Source organism: Thermobia domestica, chromosome 18, assembly GCF_964235325.1.
Source record: "Thermobia domestica chromosome 18, izTheDome1.hap1.1, whole genome shotgun sequence".
Classification (NCBI taxonomy): Eukaryota; Metazoa; Arthropoda; class Insecta; order Zygentoma; family Lepismatidae; genus Thermobia; species Thermobia domestica.
In genome coordinates this window covers 53,591,181-53,606,357 of record NC_137471.1, presented here as the reverse complement: position 1 = coordinate 53,606,357, position 15,177 = coordinate 53,591,181, and the positions used below count along the sequence as shown (strand labels likewise).

The window sequence follows — 15,177 nt, the reverse complement described above, 5'->3', positions numbered from 1 at the left end:
TACTGACCGGCTCAATCTCAAATCACCATCACTCCAACATCATGTTGATCATCTTCTACCCGACAATTCACCATTGACGGCTCCTGTTACCGTCACCGAAATTACTACCACCGTCGCTCGTAGACGCACCACCGCTCCCAGGCTAGATTCTATTACGTATCGCCATATCAAAGAAGGGCTATACATCCTCCATTATCTTCTGTCTCTCATCTTCACGTTCATCCTCCGTACTGGCTTCATCCCGAACGACTGGAAAACATCTAAAACTCTAATGTTTCTGAAACCGAACAAACCAGCTTCATCTGTGTCTTCTTATCGCCCAATTCAACTCACCCTTGTTTTCAGTAAGATACTCGAACGGATACTTGTCTCTCGCCTACACATACATCTCGCTGATCACAACCTAATTCCCTTTTATCAGGCCGGATTCCGTCCGAATTACAGTATTAATGATCAACTACTCCGCCTGACCAGGTACATCACTGCCCAGTTTAATCAATCTAAGCCTTCCTGTCTTGTCCTTTTCGATTTAGAAAAGACTTTCGATAAAGTTGGGCATCTTGGCCTCCTCTATAAACTATTTTCTTTTCGACTGCAATGTGTTATATTCGCTTCATTTACCATTTTCTTTCAAGTCGCCTGACCTACGTTTCCATTAATAATGTTCACTCTCACCCTGTATTTATCCATTCTGGTGTTCCTCAAGGCTCTGCTCTGTCCCCGCTTCTTTACTTACTCTATGTAGCTGACTTCCCTACTCTCCATCCAAATGTCAGCCTTTTTCAATATGCGGATGATACGGTTTTCCTGGCAACGGCAAATACCATTCAACGCATCAACCACATTCTTCAAACTGCCATCGATGGTTTCCTTCAGTGGTGTGATACGTGGCGACTAAAGCTTAAAGCCAATAAAACTCAAGCCATTATCTTTCTACCACCAGGCAAACGCAGTCGGGTCCATCGCAATCCCTCCAACCTCAGTATTGAGATTGCAGGTACACCACTTGCTGCTAGTCCCACAATCACGTACCTGGGCATCATCTTCGATTCACATCTTAAATGGTCTGCACAACTGAAAAGTCTTGCTCTAAAAGCGACCAACCGACTGAACTTACTTCGACGCCTAACTGGGACTACCTGGGGACTGAAACCTAAAATCCTACTTAACACCTAAAGGCATTTTTACGTCCTGTTTTGACTTATGGCTTTACAGCCTGGCTTTCCGCACCCGAGGCATACTACCGCCGACTCCAAATTCTTGAGCGCCACGCCCTACGCCTTGCCTTCCGAATTAAATTACCCAGCCCTACCCGGGACTTATATGACAGAACACCTTTTCCACACATTCTCTGTCACCTAGAAGATCTCAGACTCAGGTACATTACAAAGCGATTCCAGACACACCATCCATTGCTCTTTGATGCTATGCATCACGAAGCCACTCTCCGCAATCCTTCAACAATTCTACGGCATTCTCCACTCTCTCTGCTGTTTACTCTGTTCCACTACTTTCTCCCACCAAATAGTCCCGACTTTCAACTCCTTGAAGACTTCTTCATTGCACTCCCCCCACCCTTCATCACTCCATCTCATGTTGCACAGTGACTTCCCCGCACTAACAGGGCTCCCCTCGTCTCCATTGCGTCCAGAGCAGCCCCTGGACAGAAGATAACACTCATTCGTCTCACTAACCCTCTTCTCTGTATTGTGTTGTGATATCAAGTGCACCTCATAGTTTCATTTTCATTTTCACCGATGCTCTGCTCTCTCCACTCTCATGTTGAATTGCTCGCCAGTTTACATTTCCTTTTTCCAGACCTGATGATTATGGTTAAAGACCATAATGTCCTCTAATGATAATGAAGTTCAGATATAATAAAGTTAATAAAATCTCCTTTGCCTGACGACAATAGCCCAACACCTAAAGTTCCTGTCAACTCCGCATCCCAAATAAAGGGCGTAACCCTTTGGGTGGGTGCTAGCTCGGCTAGCAAAAATTAGAAAAAAAAACAAGTAAACGCAAGTATTCAAATTTCAAAACTCGGATAATGGAGGACACTCTGCTCAAGGACAACGCAATGCCGCCATATTGAAAAATCATATGTCAACATAACCTCTTAACGACGTTTCCACCAATCAAAGACCACAAATACTAAAGCCCAATTCATCATACGTAAGTATGTACATATGGTAAGTATCATACGTTAATTAATTCAATAAGTTAATTAGCTTTAAAATTTATTAATTCAAAAATACGTTAAACCCGTTTGCAATTAAATAATCCTATAAGGTAAAGACGTCACGTATATGATCAGACGCGATTAAATTAATTCTACGAAATCTTCTTTAATTGAATAATTTAATAGGTGCTTGATTAAAAGGGTAATCAAATTTGATAGGAGTTTGATATCAAATTAATTAGAGTTTGATATTAAAGTTTAATTAATTATATCTTACAATGTTGCCTGATTTACACTATAAATATGCAAAATATAGGAAATTTCAACCCTTTAGGGCCTAATTTGGCAACACCGCAGCGCTAGAAGCCCGTAATATAGCGTGATATCAGTTTAATTAAAATTGATATCAAAATTATATCAAAATTATTGGTGAGAATGTGTCCTATTGCTACTGTGTGGTAGTAGTATGTATTTGTCTTGTCTTGTTTGTTCATTGTATTATAATTGTATTAATTAATTATAATTGCATTTCACTTAAAAATAATAAAAATGCATAAAAAGACCTTAAGAAATTACAACTCAGATCAGGAAAAGCTCCACCCTGGCGTTTGGGTTAAAAATAACTAAAGAGATGTGACCAACCTTGGTCCCACTGCTCATCCCGCAAAGAGATCTCCGAGTTAGCAACACTGTAAACAGTTGAATAGTCTGTGTATGGTGGAAAGAGAAACAAACGTGCTGCTTGCAGAAACTTTATGTGCGAAGATGAAATAATTGGTTATCTGTACCAATCCGTCTCGGCCAGTGCTTATACAAGCGTGATATAGTATTCTTTCAGTGACAAAGGTTATTAATATATATATTTTTACTATATTACTATACATTAGCAGTTTTAATTCCTGATGTATTCACGAAAACATATGGTGCCGGGAGTTGGTTCTCAGTGTAGCGTTGTATTTATCTGCTATCATCGGGTGTAATAAGTGATAATCCAAGACGCAAATGTGAATATATTGTACCTAACAGTTTATATTATACAAGTGATCTTATATATTACTTGGAATTGCCATAGTACAAGCGGATGGCTTACAGTATTTGTGATTGGCGAAAGGTTCCATTGTCATAGGCCAAGATACAAGTCATCCTGTACTCTAATTATTCTTATGTTATATTGCATAGTCTAAATATATTTAAATACGTTCCAGTGTATATCCTATGTTCTTTTATTAGCACTTATAATCTGTGTGCATGATTACGCTTATATGCGCGTTATCGCTACCAGGGCTCGTTTACTAAGTTTGTGTTGTGTACGATTACTAATCCTCACACACCACGTATACTGTTAAACGATCCACCGCTACAAGGTGAAATAATTAACGTAACATACAAGATTATGAGACTTAGAAAATAAGTTGTAAGTGCGTACAGTTACAAGGTGCAGAAAAAAAAACATTGCAATACAGTTCCGTGCAGGTATATTTTAAGTGGGCCATCAAGATGAGTGACAGCGAGTCAGCGTCGTACACAGTAGAACGGATGGATAGACAAGACATGATGCTAGAACTATTGAAAAGTGTGAAAGAACTCAAAGAAACCATGACGGCGCAGCAGAACAAAGCAGATGCCCGAATGGAAAAGCTTACAGAAAGTATAGGAAACATGTCCATACATGTCACGGAATTGTATGGAGAAATACATACAGTAAAGAACAATATTAACCAGGTCACAGAGGAAGTGAAACAACTTAAAGAAGAAGTGCGGGCAGACATTTTGCACATCAACAAGGAAGTGCAAGATGTAAGGCGGGAAACAGAAGTAGCAACGAATGGTATGCGGCAGGAGCTAGATAAGTTACGGAAGAGCTATGAAATCCAAATTGGACACATAGAGGCCAAGCAAGATACCATCGAGCACAAGTTCTATATGATGGAGAAGGACTGGAAAGAAGTTAAGAGCCTTGTTGACGTGCAGACAAGGGGACAGGCTACAGAGGTGAAAACACGCGACGGCACGATGCAGGCAAGCAGGTATTTAACTAGTAATTCAAACCAAAGATGCAAAGAATCGCACGCATCAGAAACTGAGTTAGCATATGACTTGGTGTCGCAGTCATCCAGCATGGAGGAGGACTGGTCAGAAGACAGCGAGCTTCTTAAGCTTAGGGCAAGAGGTGAACTAACCACTAAGGAGAACGGAGGTAGAAGGAGAGGAAGACGCCAGCCCTGCGGGAAATATAAATGTACCGGTTCAGAGAGTAGGTGTGTAGGTGATGAATATAACAAAAGTCCTCAAGAATACACCGAACCAAAGAGGTTAGCTTCTCCAGGATACGGACGGAGTGAAGAAAACTGTATCCCACATCGGGGAAGGAAACCATGCTGTAGGATACGCGGGTTAGGAAATTCTTCAAGGTGCAAGACAGGTCGTGATGCAGTAAGTCTTAACCCTAAGGACATACAATTATTTACAAAGTATTCAGGTGAGTCTAGTAGCATTAGTGCTTCAACATTTTTACAACATCTGAAAGACGAAGCTAGCGCATTTGGTGTTACCACTGACTATCTATTACCAATGTTACCTATACTGTTAACTCACTCGGCTTATAGTTGGCTAAAGTTACAAGCGCAGCCTTTTAAAACTTTTGCAGAATTTGAGACTGCATTACTTTCTACTTTCGAGTCGGATAACGTAACCGCGAACCGACTGGTAACTTGTAAGAATACAGTGTTCGATCCTCGAGTGCACAGTAGTGTGCGTGAGTTTGTGTTAACACAATTTCAGACTCTGAAGGAACTCTTACCGACTGTACCGGAAAAAGTAACTATCGCGGATTTAATATCGCGAGTGCCACGAAGTGTGCGGGAACTACTTATACTTCATCCACCCAATAACCTCATTGAACTTTTGTCTATGGTTGACAGACTGGAAACGCTGTATCGTACAGAAGGAAAATACAAGAATAGTGGTGAGAAAAAGCAACAAACTAATGCTCGAAGTGTACCAGTGAACAAGGTAAAGGCAGAAAAGACTGCTCAGCGAACCAGTGAAAACGAAGTGCAGAATAATCAAAGTAGAAGGAGACGTCAGTGGAAGAGGGACCGGGATAAGCGAACCCGGAGGCAAGCAAAAGGAAGTGTGACTAGCAGCTCGACAGAGAACGAAAGATGTGGCTGCCGCAAAAGACGAGAGACGTATAGTGGGTCCAGAACAAAACAAGCAGAAGAGGAGAAAGGGAACCCGAACCAAAGAGAAAACCAATGCTCATCTAGCGACGGTTACGTTTATACGTCAACACCTTGGCAGGAAAACTAACATGTCCTGGCCAAGACCCCCCATCTTGGACCAGTGAAGCAAACTGGGGGCCTGTTCAAGAATATTTAGTGTGCGGGGTTTCTAGCACTTCATCTCACTCAACCAATGGCAGTCAAATGGGAATTGAAAAGGGCAAACTGACGCATTCGCACGCTAGAATTAAAATACACATCAACGACGTAATAGTGACGGTTCTGCTCGACACTGGTAGTGAAGCGTCCCTCCTGAGTTATGACACATGGAGGAAAGTCACGCACGACGTGTACCGGCCTAGAATTGAAAAGGCAGACGGTGTGGTGCTAGTTGACTTTACTGGACGGAAGAAATCCGGAGTTAGAGGCAGTGCTGTGATTCCGTTAACGATGTGCGGTGTCGAGTGCTCTGTTAAAGTGTACATAGTAGAGCACTTGTCAGAAGAGTTGATATTAGGCATAAACGTGTTAAATGAATTGGGAGCTCTGATAGATTTCCGATCACGTACGTTGAGTTGGGGCGATACTAAGGTAAGGAGAATTCTCCGCATGCTGCCGCTCCCACCAGAGATGGAGGTGTGCGAAGAACAGGAAGGATCATCTATAAACTATCTGAGTATAGTGTGTGCCTTGGAAGGAGATGGTGAGAAAAACATAAGTGCACGAATCCATGATGCGATCAGGAGCGCTGATGTTCTCAATGGGTTGGAGCAAAATCAACTCCACGAGCTACTGATGGAATACCAAGATGTGTTCAGCGAGACACCTGGGTTATGCCGTGACTTTATATACAAGATAGAGGTAGAAACGGATCAGCCCATAGTGAGAAAACCCTATCCTGTACCACTGAAGTACCAGAACCAAGTGAGAGAGGAAATAAGGAAACTCTCAAAGAGCGGGATAATCCAACCCAGTCAGTCCATCCACAATAACCCAATCTTAGTGGTTCCTAAGAAGGATGGAAACAAGATTCGCATCTGTGTCGATCTCAGAGGACTGAACTCTTTCGTAAAGTTGAAGCAAGTAAGGACGGAACCTCTCGAAGATGTTCTGGGAAAACTTCAAAAGAAGAAGTACCAATCGTCGGTGGACATAGTGCAGGGTTACAATTCCCTCTTACTGCACCCAGAGTCCAGAAAATACACAGCGTTCTCCTTCGAAGGAAAGCAGTGGGAATTCCGTGTCGTGCCTTACGGCTACATAAACGGTAGTAGTGCACTTAATGATGCTCTGCAACGAGTGATCCCATCAGAAAAATTTGGTGACTCGTTAATCAAGTACATGGATGATATCCAAATCCTAGACGATACATTCGAAGAGCATCTGGACCATTTGAGGAAGTTGCTGCAGGCCTTTCGTCTCGCTAATCTCCATCTTAACCTGGACAAAAGTGTCTTCTGCAGAAGAAATCGAAAGTTCTTGGGATATGTGATAACAACAGAAGGCGTGACAAAGGATATGGATGCGGTAAGACCGATCAGCAATTTCCCACGTCCAATGACGAAGAAGGCGTTGCAGCGTTGGCTAGGGTTGATCCAATATCAACATCGTTTTTTAGAGAAGTTTGCGGAGACTGCGCAACCTCTTTTTAACCTTTTGAAAGGAAGCAGCAAGTGGTCCTGGACAGAAGATTGTGAACAAGCATTTACAAAACTCAAAGAGCAAGTGCAAAAAGATGTACTCCTGGCACATTCTGACTGGAACAAAGAATTCATCATCCAGAGTGACGCCTCACATGTTTCGTTAGCTGCTTGTCTAAAACAAGAGCACAACGGTGAAGCACAAGTCCTTCAGTATGCTAGCAGGACGTTGAAGCCACAAGAGAGGAATTATAGCTCCAGCGAACTGGAAAGCTTATCCGTTATGTTCGCCGTGCGGAAATGGTCTAAATGGCTCGTAGGACATAAATTCAAGGTATTATGTGACAACCAAGCGTTGAAGTGGTTGAAGAATGCGCGGAACTGGAGCAGCAGACTAACGAGGTGGTCCATCGAGTTGCAGCAATATGAGTACGAAGTAGTGCACATACCAGGCAAAACTAACATAGCCATGGACGCATTGTCACGGGTAGCCATCGATGAGGAAACTTACCAGTATAGGGTGAATACCGTACAGGCTCTCTGCGAGGAAATCCAACATCTAACACCAGTATTATTAAGTCTTCAACAACAACAAGATGAAGACCTAATTCCGATTATCCTAGCCCTCAAGGATCCGCGAGTAGCAAAAGATGATAGGAGGTGGAAGTATTGGAAGGAGAACTACCGCCTGGACAATGGCATTTTGGAGGTGAAACACCCACGGGAACCACAACGATGGAGGATTTGCCTTCCAGCCGATCTGGTACCGGACATGCTGCGGATTAGTCACGAACGTACAGGACAATTCGGCGTGGGGAAAGTCTACGCGAAATTATCAGAAAACTTCTTTTGGCGGAACATGAAAGAACACGTGCAGAGATTCATACAAGATTGCGTAGAGTGTATGAGAAACAAAGTAGATAGACACCCTCCTGCACAACCTCTTAAGGCATTTCAAGCTTCTAGACCTCGTCAAGTACTATGTATTGATTACTTGGGCGCATGGCCAGCTTCAACTCATGGATATAGATACGTATTGACAGCTACGGATGCTTTCTGCAACTACATTGTAGTATATCCCAGCACCAAGGCCTCAACCAGCCATGTGATCAAATCGCTATCAACGTACATCACGCACCTTGGGCGACCCGACGTGGTAGTGTGCGATAATTCCACCATATTTAGAAGTGGGCGCCTCTCCGACTTCCTGGCAGCACAACACATTCAGTTAGGTTTCACTACTGCGTATCATCTTTCCAGCAATAGGGCAGAGAGGAACCATTCAGAGCTTATCAGGCTATTGAGGCATATTTGCCACGAGAACCATGAGAAGTGGTATTCGCATTTGCAGGAATGTATCATGCTCCTGAACAATTCTGTTTCAAGCTCCTTAGCAGTGACACCAGCTGGATTAATGTTGAATCATTCTCCACACTACTATGTGCAAAGGTATTTAGGACTAACCCAGACAAATCTCGATCCGGAAGACATAAAAGCGGAATGGGACTGACGACTACTGCAAGCCTATACGAATAAGTTAACCAAACGACAAAGAAGAAATGAAGCCCATAACGAGAGACAAGCCTCCCGAAAGGAGATCAAGGCACGAGATTGGGTGTTCTTACGAACTCATTATCTCAGCGATTTCGCACGAAGAAAAATAAGCAAGTTCTTTCAAGTATACCAAGGTCCCTTCTTGTGCGAGAAGGTGATCGACGACAAAGTGTTGATCTTGAAGGACCCGTTGACAGGAAAAAATCTTCGACCCCAATCCGTCGACAATTGTAGAAAATGGAATCCTACACCTAAAACTGAGCAACAGTGGATAGAGATCCTAAACAAGAATTCGAGAAGTAACTTAGACACGACAGGTGAAAACCGATCGACTGATTAGTAGTGTTGCTAACCTGGGGGAACTAGCTCACACAAACATCAACATACAGGTGATACCACCATGGGTTCTGGAGCTTAGTGCTCAGTAGGACTGACCAAATTAAGCTCGCCCACGCTGGGAAGCCATATTGTGACCAACCTTGGTCCCACTGCTCATCCCGCAAAGAGATCTCCGAGTTAGCAACACTGTAAACAGTTGAATAGTCTGTGTAAGGTGGAAAGAGAAACAAACGTGCTGCTTGCAGAAACTTTATGTGCGAAGATGAAATAATTGGTTATCTGTACCAATCCGTCTCGGCCAGTGCTTATACAAGCGTGATATAGTATTCTTTCAGTGACAAAGGTTATTAATATATATATTTTTACTATATTACTATACATTAGCAGTTTTAATTCTTGATGTATTCACGAAAACATATGGTGCCGTGAGTTGGTTCTCAGTGTAGCGTTGTATTTATCTGCTATCATCGGGTGTAATAAGTGATAATCCAAGACGCAAATGTGAATATATTGTACCTAACAGTTTATATTATACAAGTGATCTTATATATTACTTGGAATTGCCATAGTACAAGCGGATGGCTTACAGTATTTGTGATTGGCGAAAGGTTCCATTGTCATAGGCCAAGATACAAGTCATCCTGTACTCTAATTAGTCTTATGTTATATTGCATAGTCTAAATATATTTAAATACGTTCCAGTGTATATCCTATGTTCTTTTATTAGCACTTATAATCTGTGTGCATGATTACGCTTATATGCGCGTTATCGCTACCAGGGCTCGTTTACTAAGTTTGTGTTGTGTACGATTACTAATCCTCACACACCACGTATACTGTTAAACGATCTACCGCTACAAGGTGAAATAATTACTGTTACAGAGAGAAGAAAGAAAAATGGAGAGAGAGAGAGAGAGAGAGAGGTTGAACAGAGTTAGAGGCAGAAGCGTGTGTCAATAAGTCCATAAGTAAATGGCCAAGTCAAGAGTAAAGAAGGAATAAAACAAAAGGGCAAAGATGACGTTTACCGGGCATTCGCCATACGCATATTTTCGAAATACACTGAACTCTAGCCATAAGGCATTGTGAAGGAGTTACGCTTGGCAACAATGTAGGAAAAATGAATGGCGTTTATATCGCGATCACGAGTCATGACCTACATATAGCGCAAAGTAAACGTCAGGTGTTGTCGGCCCTGGTAGCTGAGTGGGTTAGCCCAACATACTAGTAAGGAAATCGTTGTTGGCGTGGGTTCAAATCCTGCGTTAGGAAAGTTTTTCTTACTATTTTAAATTTTTTTATAATACTTCTTTCGTTAAAATAACATTAAAATAATATTCAAAAAGTGATTTAACGATTATTTTTTTAAATTGTCATTAAACTTCTTTCATTAAAATAAGTTTGCCCTTGTACTTATACAGACCATAGCAAAAGTAATAATAATAATAATAATAATAATAGGTACGAGTTAGAATGCAATTCAGTATTCATTTCCGTGCGATGTTGCCAAATCTAATGCCTTCTGGCTAGGGCTGAGTGTATTTCGAAAATATGCTCGCCATATCCACACTCTGCCATCGAATCGCCACATTGTGTACCGTGATTCGTCACTCCACACAATGTTTTTCCACTGTTGAATCGTCCAATGTTTACGCTCCTTACACCGAGCGAGGTATTTAGCTGCGTGATGTGTGGCGTATGAGCAGCCACTCGACCATGAAATCCAAGTTTTCTTACGTCACGCCTAACTGTCATAGTACTTTAAGTGGATCCTGATGCAGTTTGGAATTCCTGTGTGATGGTCTGGATAGTCTATTACACTTTACTGCCCTCTTCAACTGTCGGCGGTCTCTGTCAGTCAACAGACGAGGTCGGCCTGTACGCTTTTGTGCTCTACGTGTCCCTTCACGTTTCTACTTCACTATCGTATGAGACACAGTGAACCTAGGGATGTTTAGGAGTGTGGAAATCTCGCGTACAGACTTCTGACACAAGTGGCCCCAATCACCTGACCACGTTCGAAGTCCGTGAGTTCTGCGGAGCGCTCCATGCTGCTTTCTCACGATGTCTAATGACCACTGAGGTCGCTCATAATGAGCACCTGGCAGTAGGTGGCAGCACAATGAACCTAATATGAAAAAGGTATGTTTTTGGGGGTGTCCGGATACTTTTGATCACATAGTGTATGTAGTAGCCAAACTACATTTTGGATTTCAAGTACAAACATTAATCATATTCTTTACCTTCATCGATCAATATTAAGAAATTCGCAAAGGTCCCTTCAGAGCTTCCGTTACATTTCACAAAATATTTTTTACCGTAAAACAATGAAAATTTAAATCTTCTTTATGTGGTCACATACAGAATAAAATTACAAAAGTTTACGATTATTACTGGAAATTGATGTTACCCATTTCGAACATTTTTTTAAATCACATAGTTTCTAACGTATTAAAATTTCATTTCTTATATATAGTATGAAACGTAAATAGTTGTAAATTTTCATAACTGTTCTCAAAGGGGATTTGTGCACAGCAAAGGCAGTTAGTAGATACATTTAGTTTTGTATCCTTCAAAAGAGACCGCGGCTTGATAAGATAAGTAATCTACTGTTTGCATATGGATAAGGTTGATACGTAGTGTATTTCACAACCAGGAAGCTGATGAAAGAGGATGATGAAAAAGTGTTACGATAGGAGAAGGGTTTTTCCTGGAGTTAGTTGAATGGCCTTCGTGGTCCTTCAAGAGTGTCCCTGGTTTCCAGGGACACACCGGACGACCCACAGGACCCTCCCCGTGGTTCGTGACGCCCCATGACCCTTCACTGCTTACCAGGGATCAGCTATAGAAAAATGCCCCCTCCTCTCCAATGAATTAAAAAATGACATTGTATTTATCTGGAATATTATAAAGAAGATGGTAGGGACCCTACTATTGAATGGCAAAGCATATTATTTATTCTTTCGTATCTTTTTCATTGTTTAGCTTCATTAGAAGCTCCTTGTTAAAATAATATATTCGAACATTGTGTGAGAAATCTAAAATCTGAGAGATAAACACAGTTTCGGTTTGTTGACGTCATATCAGCTTTGTACTGGCGTGGCTGATATCTAATCGCAATGATCACGAGAGGACACACAAATACATATCATATGAACTTTGTTTTGTATTTACATGGCTGATATCTAAGTGACTTAATCGCAATGATCACAAGAGGATGAAATCATGTACAAATGTGTCACATGAACGCTTTTGACCTCCCTCATCTTGATTTTTGAATGAGAACATGTAAACAAACTGATACGATGCTTATCATATACACGTGAAGATTAATGAAATCACTTGTTTTTGCATCTTGTGATGAATCGGTTGTAAACAAACTGACACGATAATTGGTTAACCAAAATACTTTTAAAGCCTCGGTACACAAAGATATAGGAGGAAGAGATGAGAAATGCTTTATCAGTATCTTCCAGAAAAAACAATGTTTATTGGGTTTGTAATACACATAGTGAATTGAGAAAGAAGTTAGTCAGAGATAAATCCCTGTCCTTTGGAAAACGAAATTGTACAACAGATCACGAACGAAAAACATTTGCAGTTTTTGATGATTCGTTTGCCCCATGAAGCTGTTTTGGAGGATGTAAATAAATCAATCAAAGTATACTAATCATCTCTGGTTTGCATACAGAGATTAATGTCCCTACAAATATATGCCCACTATTGCAAGCATGGTCTATGTATAGACAAGATAATTTTATAATTATTTGAACACTTTGTGTGTGTAACCCAATAAGATGTTTAATGTTTTTGGTTAAAGTTAATTTGAATTTTGTATCAGTATTTAAAAAGAACAATGTGCATAGTGATCGCAATAAATGATTTCTTAATCAGCCAAAAGTTAAAAGTGCATTGCCATACGTAGAAAAAATGCCCGCCCACATTAAAATAAAGGGATATATAAAAACTCCTTAAATTTCCCTACCCTATTATTAACACTAAGTCAGTGATTGTGTTTTTATGTGTTCTAAAATTTTGCGAGTTTGACTGATTTTCAACATTGAAAAAAAGGTAAGTTATTTCTTGTTTGATTATTCAATTAATTAACTAGTTGGTCTAATCACGGATGGTTATTGTAATTGCCAGGCTCAGGGAACCTTTTCTGTGTTTTACGCAAAGAAAGTTTTATTGTTTCGTGTTATTTTTAATTGATTTGTTTTCGTTTGCAAGACACTAGCCTACCTTCAGCCACTGACGCGCCTTCGTGAATGCATATTGAAAGTTGTTAAAATTGGTATGTTTTCGTTTTGCAAGGCAGTAACCTACCCACAATTCCTGACGCGCCCTCGTGAATACTGCATAATAAAGTAATTGGCACTCGCGCACCGACCTTCACTCGCGCACACGCTTATTCAGTAATAATAATGAATTAACGGGACAGACTAGCACAAGTTGTCCATGGTTTTCTTTATTCGTAATGTTTTTATTGATTTACTTGCGCACACACTTGCTCGGGAATATTGTATTAATTACTAACCTAACCTCATTTGCTGCAACCCGATCGGAAATATTGTATAAATTAATTACTAACCTAACCTTAACTCATTTGTTGACGCTCGCTCAGAATACTGTTTAAATTATTTAATAACTTTTCCTAACGTCATTCTTGACGCTTGCTCGGCAATAGTGTATAGCTCCCACCATTAATCGTGCACACTTGCCTGGGAATATTGTAGTAATTACTAACCTAACCTAACCTCATTTGTTGACGCTCGCTCGGAATACTGTTAAAATTAATTACTAACCTAACCTAACCTCATTTGTTGACGCTCGCTCGGGAATATTGTATAACTTAAATGCTAGCCCGTCCTGAATCGCGTACGGTCGCTCGGCAATAGTGTATAGCTCCCACCATCAATTGTGCACGCTTGCGCGAGAATATTGTATAACTTAAATGCTAGCCAGCCCTTAATCGCGCACGCTCGCTCGGCAATAGTATCTAAGGTTTAATACAAACAATGCTTTGCAACATGTGTTTGACGGACGGATTTCAATGTTTTAAGTTGAATTAAAGTAAGCAAATAAAATTTTTGTTAGTGGTTACATACATAATTTAAGAGAGCAGCAATTTGAACTAACTCCGTGATTTGAGACGGAATCGATTCGCTTAAGTTACGAAGTAAAATTTGTACTTGGATTTTTAACGCTAGTGGAGCCGCGTTATCTTAACATATTTATCGTAAAAGCACAGACAAATGTACGGAACATAGATTCAATTCAATTCATTCCAGTATTATTTGTGGTCATGCGGAGTGCGACAGTTCTCGTACAATACAATGATTACTATTAATGATAAAAAATGTAAAAACAATGTACTTACAAGATATGCTCCTGAACAGCTATCTTTTAAAATTGTGAATCACTTTGGAAAACTAATATTTATGCAGTCCTATATATTTCGTTGAATTAAAAATACTTAAAATTACATATTTTTATTGCACACACACACATAGAAAACAACGGCGATACTGCGTACTTCAGAATTTCACCGATAGAGCGCGCACTGTACCGCTTGATTTAGAATTTCCCCGTTAGGGCGCAGCACTAGCAGTAAAACTTGGATAATCATTCACTAATCACAGAGTACTAATAGAAGAATTTATTCGTTCAGAGAGATTAATAAATAACAAATTATTATGGAATGGTGGTTTTTGGTATACTTTGACTACAAGTGCAGAAAAAGTAAATGCTTTGTCTTGTTTGTAAAAAATGAATGAAAATAAATGAAATGTGTTGACGCATACCACTACAGACTGTGTCTTAGGTTATTATGGAATGAAAGCACCAGGAGGCATAGAAATGATGTGAATATTTATTTATTTATTTTAAATGCAATTTACTTGATGAACATTTTGTAAAATGTGAACTTTTTAAAATTCAAATAGAAATTCGTTGTAAAAAAGTTGTGCAGATATTTCTGATTATGAACATGGAATGAATATGGTAGGCGCAACACTGACTATTACTTTTGCGATATTACATGGAAAAGTTACGGGTTACTCACAGACTACTAAAGGGAAAAATTATTAAATAAGAAATTACTGAGGAATGGGAATGTCTTTTTTTGTTATATTTTGAGTACAAGTAGTCTGTAGAAATGAAAATAAATGAATTGATGTGGGGGCCGCCTACTACTACAGACTGCCGGAAAGGCACAGTACAGAGTTGTGAATAATCT

The 15,177-nt window shown here is 40.3% G+C and overlaps 1 protein-coding gene across 2 annotated transcripts in view; it reads right to left on the bottom strand.

Annotated features, from left to right (window-relative positions):
• Nucleotides 1-14,476, bottom strand: part of LOC145674852 (uncharacterized) — a 46,995-nt gene extending 32,519 nt beyond the window's left edge. For both annotated transcript variants that reach the window (XM_081745082.1, XM_081745085.1), the window contains exon 1: nucleotides 14,320-14,476. The gene's annotated coding sequence lies outside the window, so the exon portion shown is untranslated. The remainder of the gene's footprint in view (nucleotides 1-14,319) is intronic.
• Between the last annotated feature and the right edge of the window lie 701 nt (nucleotides 14,477-15,177).